The following is a 9,003-nucleotide window of genomic DNA, read 5'->3' as shown; positions in this document are numbered from 1 at the left end:
TTGGGAATAGGAAGAGAACAATTTCAGATTTGAAGTCTCAATTGTTAGCACGATTTGAGATAAAATATATAGGTGCAACAAGGTATATTCTAAGAATAAATATTAGAAGAGATAAAGATCATAGAAAGCTCTAGATCAACCAGAGAAAGTATGTGAACTTTGTGTTGTAGAGATTCAACATGACAGATTGTGGACAGTTAGTTGTTCTTATTCTACATGGGATAATTTTTTCTATGGAAGACTATCCAAAGTCTCTTACCGAGATGGAGGACATGACTTGAGTTTGTTATTCAAGTGTTTTTGGAAGCTTGATGTATGCTATGGTCTATACGAGGCAAGACATTGCACAAGCAATGGAAGTCCCTAGTTGGTTTATGGATAATCCAAGATGGGTGCATTGGGATGCAATGAAGAGAATGTTCAGATATTTGTGGGGTACTTTCGAGTATTCCTTAGGTTTCCATGGTAATTCTACTAGACATTGATATTCCTTGAGTATTCATGGGCATTTTGACTTTGATTGGGCAGGTGAGATTGATAGCAGAAGATCCACCAGTCGATATGAATTAATGATGTTTGGTGGTGCAATAAGTTGGATGAAAAAGCAACAATTTGTAGTTGTTTTATCCACAACTAAAGCTGAGTGCATGGTAGCTACTCATTCTTGCAAAGAGGCATTTGAATTAAGATACTATGTTCAACATTGGATTTAATGTGCAACATGTCATTATCTATTGTGATAACCAGAGTGTCATTTGCTTGGCAAAGAATCCTACTTTCCATGCCAGAACAAAGCACATTAATGTCCAGTTTAATTTTGTTCGTGATATGATGGAAGATGGAAAGGTGAAGTTGGAAAATGTAGGCACTTTGGTGAATGTTCTTGATGCATTGAAAAATCCAATGAGCACTAAGAAGTTCAAGTGGTGTGTTGGTTCGATGGGCCTTGGGACCTAAGCTATGATATGATGACTCCTATAAGGTCTTTGTCAAGTGGGATATTGAAGGGATTAAGGTGCCTCAACCTTAGGAATACCAAGTGGTCTTTAATTAATTATTTAGTTGGTCTTGTTTGATGATTTTAATTAATTTAATGTTATAATATAAATTTCCAAAGTGAAAGGAACAAGAGTTGAGGAGAAAATAGAATTGTGACACTTGTCACAAGGAAGGAACTTTGGAGAAGAAATTTTCTTTTGGTCTCTTCAAAACTCCGCCCTTGCAACAAGTGGTTGCATAGTTTGTTTTCCTTTCTTGTGTGTGCTTTTGGAAATATTTTCAGCGAGACCAAATCTTCCATATGGGTAGACCTAGAGAAAAATAGAAAGTTCTATTTTGGATATCACATTTGATGACACCTGGAAGATCATAGACTTTGCCTATTGTTTTTAATATTTTTTTTACTGTAAGACAATTGATCTATGCTTTGGTGTGGTCGGTTTTCTCCTGCAAGGGTTTTCCCAAGTTAAATCTTCTTTGTTATGTGTTTATGATAAATCTGAAATTTATTTGTTTGTGTTTTTATTTTATCTATATGACATTGTTCAGGGGTTTGCAAAGAAATTTGCCTTCTCTCCTTGGGGTTTTGCATTAGGAAGGTTGTTTCTACTCCTTTGCTTTCCTTTTATTTTATAGATAGTATCTTTTGCATTTTATAATCATTTCCCACCAATACTGGGTTGTTAGATACTATACAGTCACCAAAAATATGGACATGTGAATACAGCCATGAGAGGATGACCTCTATTTAATTGCATTGACAGTAATGAAAACCACTTGGTATGATATGAAGTAGCAACTCTAAAAAATATCAATCATGAAATTTAGGTTTGAGAATGAATGAGTAAATGTTTTTAATCATGTCTACGAGGCCAAACGGTCTATTGGATTCATGGATAGTTAGAAACAAAAAGTTTGCATAGTCCAAAACACCATGCATAAATCTCCTTTTCATTCTACATCTTGGACCTAGAAATATGCAACTCTTATTATCTTATTTTCTTCAAACAAATTACCCAAGTTGTTCACTTTTAGTGTGTCAATATAATTTTTTTTGGATGAATAGGCAATCCATTAAATAAGTAATAGGTTTACACTATTTACCAAAAAAAGGGGCAGGAGGAAAAGATCACTCCTCCAGAGTCACACGAGCCCAGCTGAAAAAAAACAAAACAACTTACAATGTCATAAACATAAAAAAAGCCTAAGCGGATAAAGTAGTAGGAGTGGAAGGAGGCAGATGATCCAAATCATTCTTTTTACCCCATACATTAGCAGGGTTATAAGGGGGGTCCGAAAGACTCCACCCATCCTCATCAGCCTCACCATCACCTTCATTGTCTTTCTACGAAGGAGATATTGCCAAAGCAAGTTGAAGAACCACCTTGGCAAAACTGAGCCAACCAAAGTCTAGCTAATCGAATCCATTAGGAGCCAAAAAGGTACCACCACCCATAGGTCACCCAGAAGAAAAGACACCATGATCCAGAGATACAGAGTGGTGATGCGGGAAATCCCTCCACCCACGAGAGTAGTGACGAGGAGCCTGGGAACAAGGCATGTGAGAACCACAAGACTAAGAGTTGCAACCATGCCAATGGCCACTAGCTAGAATATGGTCATCGAAGGCAACAGAATCTAGTGAAACTCTAGCAACCACATATGGGGCATTACCCCAATGATCAGGTAAATCCTGTAAGTGGCCCAACTCCAGAGCTACTTTATTGGCCTGCACCTGGATCTCTAACATCAGATTATTGCATATGCAAGATTTAGTGTACAAAGAAACATGAATATCAAGAGAGATATGAGAAAACATAACAACATTTCTATCTTTCTATAAACTAGAGAGGATTTCCATCCTGAAAAACATGCCAAATCTAGGTGAATTTGAAGGGAAGCCATGGGGAATCTACTAGCAAAACCATGTGCCAAGAAAAGGGTTCAAGCTGAAATGGCTTAAAAAAATCATGAATACAAACCCACAACTATTGAGCTATTTTATAGAACTAGAGAGATGCATCAAGGTCTCAGACATCACACAAAAGGGATAGTGGGGTTAGGCGCCCAAAGATGCCTGAGATGAGAGCCAATAGGCAAGCATTGCAAAATAATACACCAGGAAAAATGGGCTACCTTAGGCTGAATAATGGCAGACCAAAGAGTCTGAAATTTGTGATGTCAAATACTCGTCGAAGACTGCAAATGCCATCTACAATTCAAGGTGGTAACCATAGGCAAATGAGTCACAAGATAGCGGTAACCCATCTTGGGTTTATAATTGCAAAAAGAAGTGTTGGGACACCAATGCCAATTTTTCCACCAAGGCCTCATAAAATGAATACCAATTTTGTATAGCATCTTCAAAGGCAAATCAAAGAGCACAAGCTCAAATGTTTGTTGATCTAGTCAAGAAAGGTGAAACTCAATCTGTAAATTTTCCTAAGAGCGTATACTCCTAGTTGTATGAGAAAAAAGGTCACAAGGAGTAGAGATGCCACATTTATGAAAACACAGAGCATGCACTCCAGGGACATGGGTGAAAGGGATCCCTTGAAACTGAAAGAGAGGCAACTACCAAATATTGTGCTAGTTGAAAGAAAGACCATCATGAAATCCTAGACCATCCCAATGAAGCCAAGGCTTCATAGCTTCCCAGCCACGCCAAATGCTTTTAGAATAAAAAGTGCCTTGAATGCGCACTACGTCTTTCATAAGAAGAAAACCAATCCCATTCCAAGCTGACCTATTAACTGGGTTTCTGAAGAAATACAATTTTGGAGCAACACTTTCCAAGCTTTGTTGCCAGGAATATCTCTAATTACCCCTTTCACACAAAGGGATAAACCTTGTTTCTGACTGGACAAGAGGCGAAGTCCTCCAAGGTCTCAAGGGAGACAACATAAATCCTAAGCAACTCTGTGAAAGAAATGATTATCTGTGTCATTGGCCGATAGAAAGTCCCTCAAGATATTATCCAATTTACAATAAGATGCTCTACAAGGAGCCCAACATGAGGAGTAATAAACATGAGTAGCAACAATAACTTTTTAACAAATCTGGAATTTACCAGCCAAAGAAAGAGGCTTGGTAATCCAATAAGAAAGCTTCTTCTCGATCCTTGCAAGCACCGCATTCCAAAGGGAAACAATAGACCCTTGAAAGGCAAAGGGAATTCCCAGGAACTAAAAAATTTCCCCATTCTAAATATATTTCCAACCAAACTGGGATAGCCAAAGGGGGGTAGGAAGAAAAAAATTCCTACAATAGTAGGTTTTGTGCCATTGAATAGCCGACCTAGAGGCTAAACAAAAAATTTCGAAACAATGAAGGGCTTCTTTGGCATTATTTTCCTCTTCGAGGCGAGTGAGAAATAAATCATTTGCAAAATGGCTATTAACAAGTTGAGAAGGTGACTTGAATAGAGAAATCCCCCTGACACGTCCAACAAAAATGATGGAGGCAACAAAATACCTAAAACCTTCCACAACAAGCACATACAAGGAATGTGCAAGAGGGAAACCTTGGCGGATGGATCTATGAAGATCAAAAGATAAAGAGTGGCTACCATTAATGATGATGCAAGCAGAAGCATCGCCAAAAATTATTTGAATAGACTGAATGAAGCGAGGACCAAAGCCTATATCTTTAAGCTTAGCAAGAATAAAAGGCCATTCAATTCGATCATAAGCTTTACCAAAATCAATTTTAATAAAAAGGGATTTCTGCGAAGAGCATCGGGCCCTTTCAATACCTTCACAAACCACAATAATATTTTCTAGAATAAACCTGGATTTAATAAAACCAGTTTTCTCAAGTCGCACAATATACAGAAGCAAATGTCTGATTTTGAGCGCCAAGGCTTTCACAATTATATTATAGGAGACATTAAGCAAGGTAATTGGTTGCCAATTACAAATATCTTCTAGATCACCAACTTTGGTAATGAACACTAATACATTTGGTCTATAATTCCAAAGGAGGTTTCTGATGGAGAAGGTATATTGTGAATAAATTTGATTTTTTTTAAGAAATGCATGAATTCGTCAAAATTCTGATGATAATTTCACATTTAGTTTCAACAGAGAAGACATTAGCAATGAAATTTGTTTTTTTTTCAAAAAAGTGCCCTTGTTTGTCAAAATTGCAACGACAATGGGCATTATACTTTAAAAAAAAAAGAGGGCAAGTCATTTGTGACATTTGCAATCTTGCGCAGGCTTCCTCATCAAGCTCAACCCCTAGAAAGATAAAATGGCACACTCACCATTCGAGGTAGAATCTTCACCTTCATTTCAGATTTGCACAATATTTGCATGAGGAATTTTGGATTTGCATAATATTTGCATAATTTATGGAATTGCTTGGGTAGAATCTTCATGATTTGAGGTAGCTGAATCTTCACCTTCATTCATTGATATGCATATATGAGAAATTGTTTGCATCTCACCCATTGCTTGAGCTATCCACTGCATTTCACAACTACCCATGCTTTTTTGTTCCTAGGTCATCAGAAGTCTTTTAATGTTGCCCCCATGCCTTGGTTGTCGATGTTCAATCTTCCCCTTTCGCCACCATGAATTCTATACACCCCGAAGGGAAATCGACCTCTACTTCTCTTTTCTCTCTCTCCCACCCTGCCCCTACCATGGCACTAGGATGTATACATGGCGAAGAATGAGCTTACCAATTCTAGGGAGGTATCTAGCATAGGAAGAAGATATGCCTAAGTCTAAGAGCATACTATAAAGCATCTAATTTAAAGAGACTCAATTATTACAGTCATGATCAAACATAACATGCATCTTTCCAAAGAATTAGTTTCATGAAGATGTGTCTAGGCCTAGAAGACAAAAAAAGTAGCTATAAGTTACAACAGTCAAAAGCATAGGGATATATACCTATGAATAAGAATTAAAAGGAGTAAACGATAGTCTAAGTCAGATTTTATAGTGAAATGAAGTACATGTTATCACAATAGTCTTATCAATGAAAATGATTGTCTTTCATCATTAACTTCAAATAAAACAATGACATCATCACCATGCTAGATCACATTTAAAATAGTTTCAGATGGGAGTCATGGTTATTTTAACTGTCACAAAGTACACATTCATGAAGTATTAAATAGAATAGCCAAGACAGAGGTCCTCATGAGAGGAATACAAGAAGTTCATTGTATGTGTAAACAATCTTTAGGATTACAACACACAAATTTTCATTTACAGTCAAAGATCACAATGATAGTGAAGACCTACATAGTCCTAGAGGAAGTAAAGGGACAACCCAGGCTTGTGATTTGGGTTCAATATCAACATCAATGAATACCATAGAAGTAGTGATAGAAAAAACAATCTATATACTACTTGTTACTATTTTGTGGCTATCTCTTTTTTATAGGCTTTGTCCTAACTTTTTCTCTTTGGTTGGGTTGTCACTGAGATTTACATTTCAAACCTTTGCCCATTATCTCATTATTATTAAGTTGGCTAGGACTGTTATCACTTGTACTTTGCCATGTGTATTTGGTTCTTATTGTGTATCATCTTCTCATGACTTCTTCAGGAGGCTGACACAACACTATCCTAGAAGATCTTTACTATATTTTCAATGAAACTTGAGTTTTTTACTTCCTATTCACTATTTTGTTGGTGTATCTATTCCTTTCTATGTCTTCTTTTAATTTGTGCTTCAAAGTGATGTGTTGCTCACAATTCTTTTCCTTAGACCTATACATAAGGCTTGTCATTGTCATCTACATACCGTAGTTATACTATGCTCTCAGACTTAGACATATCTATGTTTCCTTGTACATTTATAAATGTGCATGAGAGTCATCCTGAACTAGTTCTAGGGAGGTATCTAGAAGAGGAAGCTTCATAACATTACAATTTGTGTTAATATGTTTCAAACATATGTGTAAATAAAAAATTGAAAAATATACCTCAATTTTGAAATGCTTTAATGTTTCTAGAACATGTTAGTGTATGCTTTTATCATAGAAAAACATAACGTAGTTGATCATAACTGATGTAACAAAGTTGTATCTTTGAATGTCTTGTTCCTTGATTATAGATCTATGCTCAATTGATTTGAATTGCTTGATTGAAAACTTGGGAGATGTGGGTTGGAGTTTATAGGGGTTTGAAATAAGAAATAGACTTGTATCTATATGCAACTTGCACCTTTTCAAATTGAACTTTTGGAAAAGTCCAAATTTGGAGAGGAAATTCCTACTATTTGTGAATCCAACATTCATCTTCCAAATTTTAGGTCCAATTTCCATGAATAAGGGTTCCCAAGACCCTAGTCCTAGAACATTATGCCGTGAGGAACATCATGAGTAAGGGAACGAACCAAATTTATGGAAACATTCTGAAACCTAAGTATAATTAGGCATAAATAAGGCACAACCACTAAAGTGAGTCAAAACCTAGTGTATATTTATAAAGAGATACAACTTATGATGCAATATTTAGCCCCCTCTTAGCAAGAGTCTAAAATTATGCTCATGTACTCTTGGGAAAATATGGAGAAACCAAATATTCTTTCACCAAGATATTGAGGAGTCAAAATGACTACAAGTTTGGAAAGGTGGTAGCTCCCAAGACTTATGATATTCTCAATCTAAAATATTGAGATAAAAGGGAAGTACAAAGTGAGTAATATGAGAAACATTGGTAACATACATGGAGCATGCAAAACACAAAGTTATGACATTTAGAACTAGTAAGATTCATATATTCTCACTAGGAACCATGTCAAAAAGACAAGGCATAGATCTAGGACTAGTAAGATCCTTATATAGTTACCAGGAGTCATGTCAAAGACACATAAAGCATGATGCCCAAGTTAGTAAGATCCTCTAATACTTAGTCATAGATCACATTCTAACAACAAATAGAAGGTCATATCTTGGTAACCTAACTAGTCCATGAGTAGTAGCTCAAAATGTTATCAAAGCTAGGTTAGGTTAGGAGCCCCAAGAACCTATAATGTGTCTTATAATCAGTGTTGAAAATAATCTACACTCAATCCAACAATGGAATGGTAAGAAAGTGGGCAGTAGCTCAATGGTAGAAAAATATATTAACAAATAGAATGCCTTAATTTGGATTCCTAGCTATTTTATGAGTATTAGCTTAACATTTTCATGTGTAAATAACATCTACTCCCACCTTTACCATAGATCCAACTTCGACCATTTCTCCTTCATGTACCAAAGCCACTAGTACCACACCTTTAGTACTTATATCATTCACTTATCATCCACCATATGCCCTACTTATCAAATTTATTTCTTCTACATGTAAAAGCCACATGCACAAGATGGAATGACAATTTGTAGATGTAAAAGCCATATTCCACAACCTTTGCTAAAATCCTTTATGCTAGTGCCAAAATGTGAGGTTTGTAAGAGGATGTGACATCCATCAAAGCATAATAGAGATGAGATTTTTAACAAGATGGAATATCAAACAATGTAGGAAAGCATCGATTAAAAATAAATACAAGATTGCAGTTTATAGAGTTTACTTCATTTTGTCTTTTTGTGGCATTGAATTTCATAGTGTTTTAAAGAAGATATCATAGTTTTTCCAGCCTAGTGTTTACCGAGAGGAGTAAATAATGTATAGTTTGGTCTCCCATGCATATAAATTCACCCAATTGTGTGGGAAGACCATTGTTCATGCTATGTATCATATTATGTTGTGTGCAGGGATCCAAATTAGATTTGGTATGTGTTTGACCATGAGGACAGTCTGATATCTCTATGTATCAGACAGTAAAAAGTAGTAACAGTGAAGAATTTGGTGGAAAGACCAAGTGATAGGTATTTTGAAGTGGTTGATGACAAAGAGAGGGTTCAAGGGACCCTATGAAACCTTCGGAAGGGTTTGTGTATCAAGAACAAATGAAATTGATTAAATTTCTATGATTGTCCTAAGGGTATTGATTGTCACAGTCATAGTTTTACTAGTGATATTATTTTTGTTTTGACAG

Source organism: Cryptomeria japonica, chromosome 11, assembly GCF_030272615.1.
Source record: "Cryptomeria japonica chromosome 11, Sugi_1.0, whole genome shotgun sequence".
Taxonomy (NCBI): domain Eukaryota; kingdom Viridiplantae; phylum Streptophyta; class Pinopsida; order Cupressales; family Cupressaceae; genus Cryptomeria; species Cryptomeria japonica.
Note: the sequence above shows the minus strand (reverse complement) of the source record.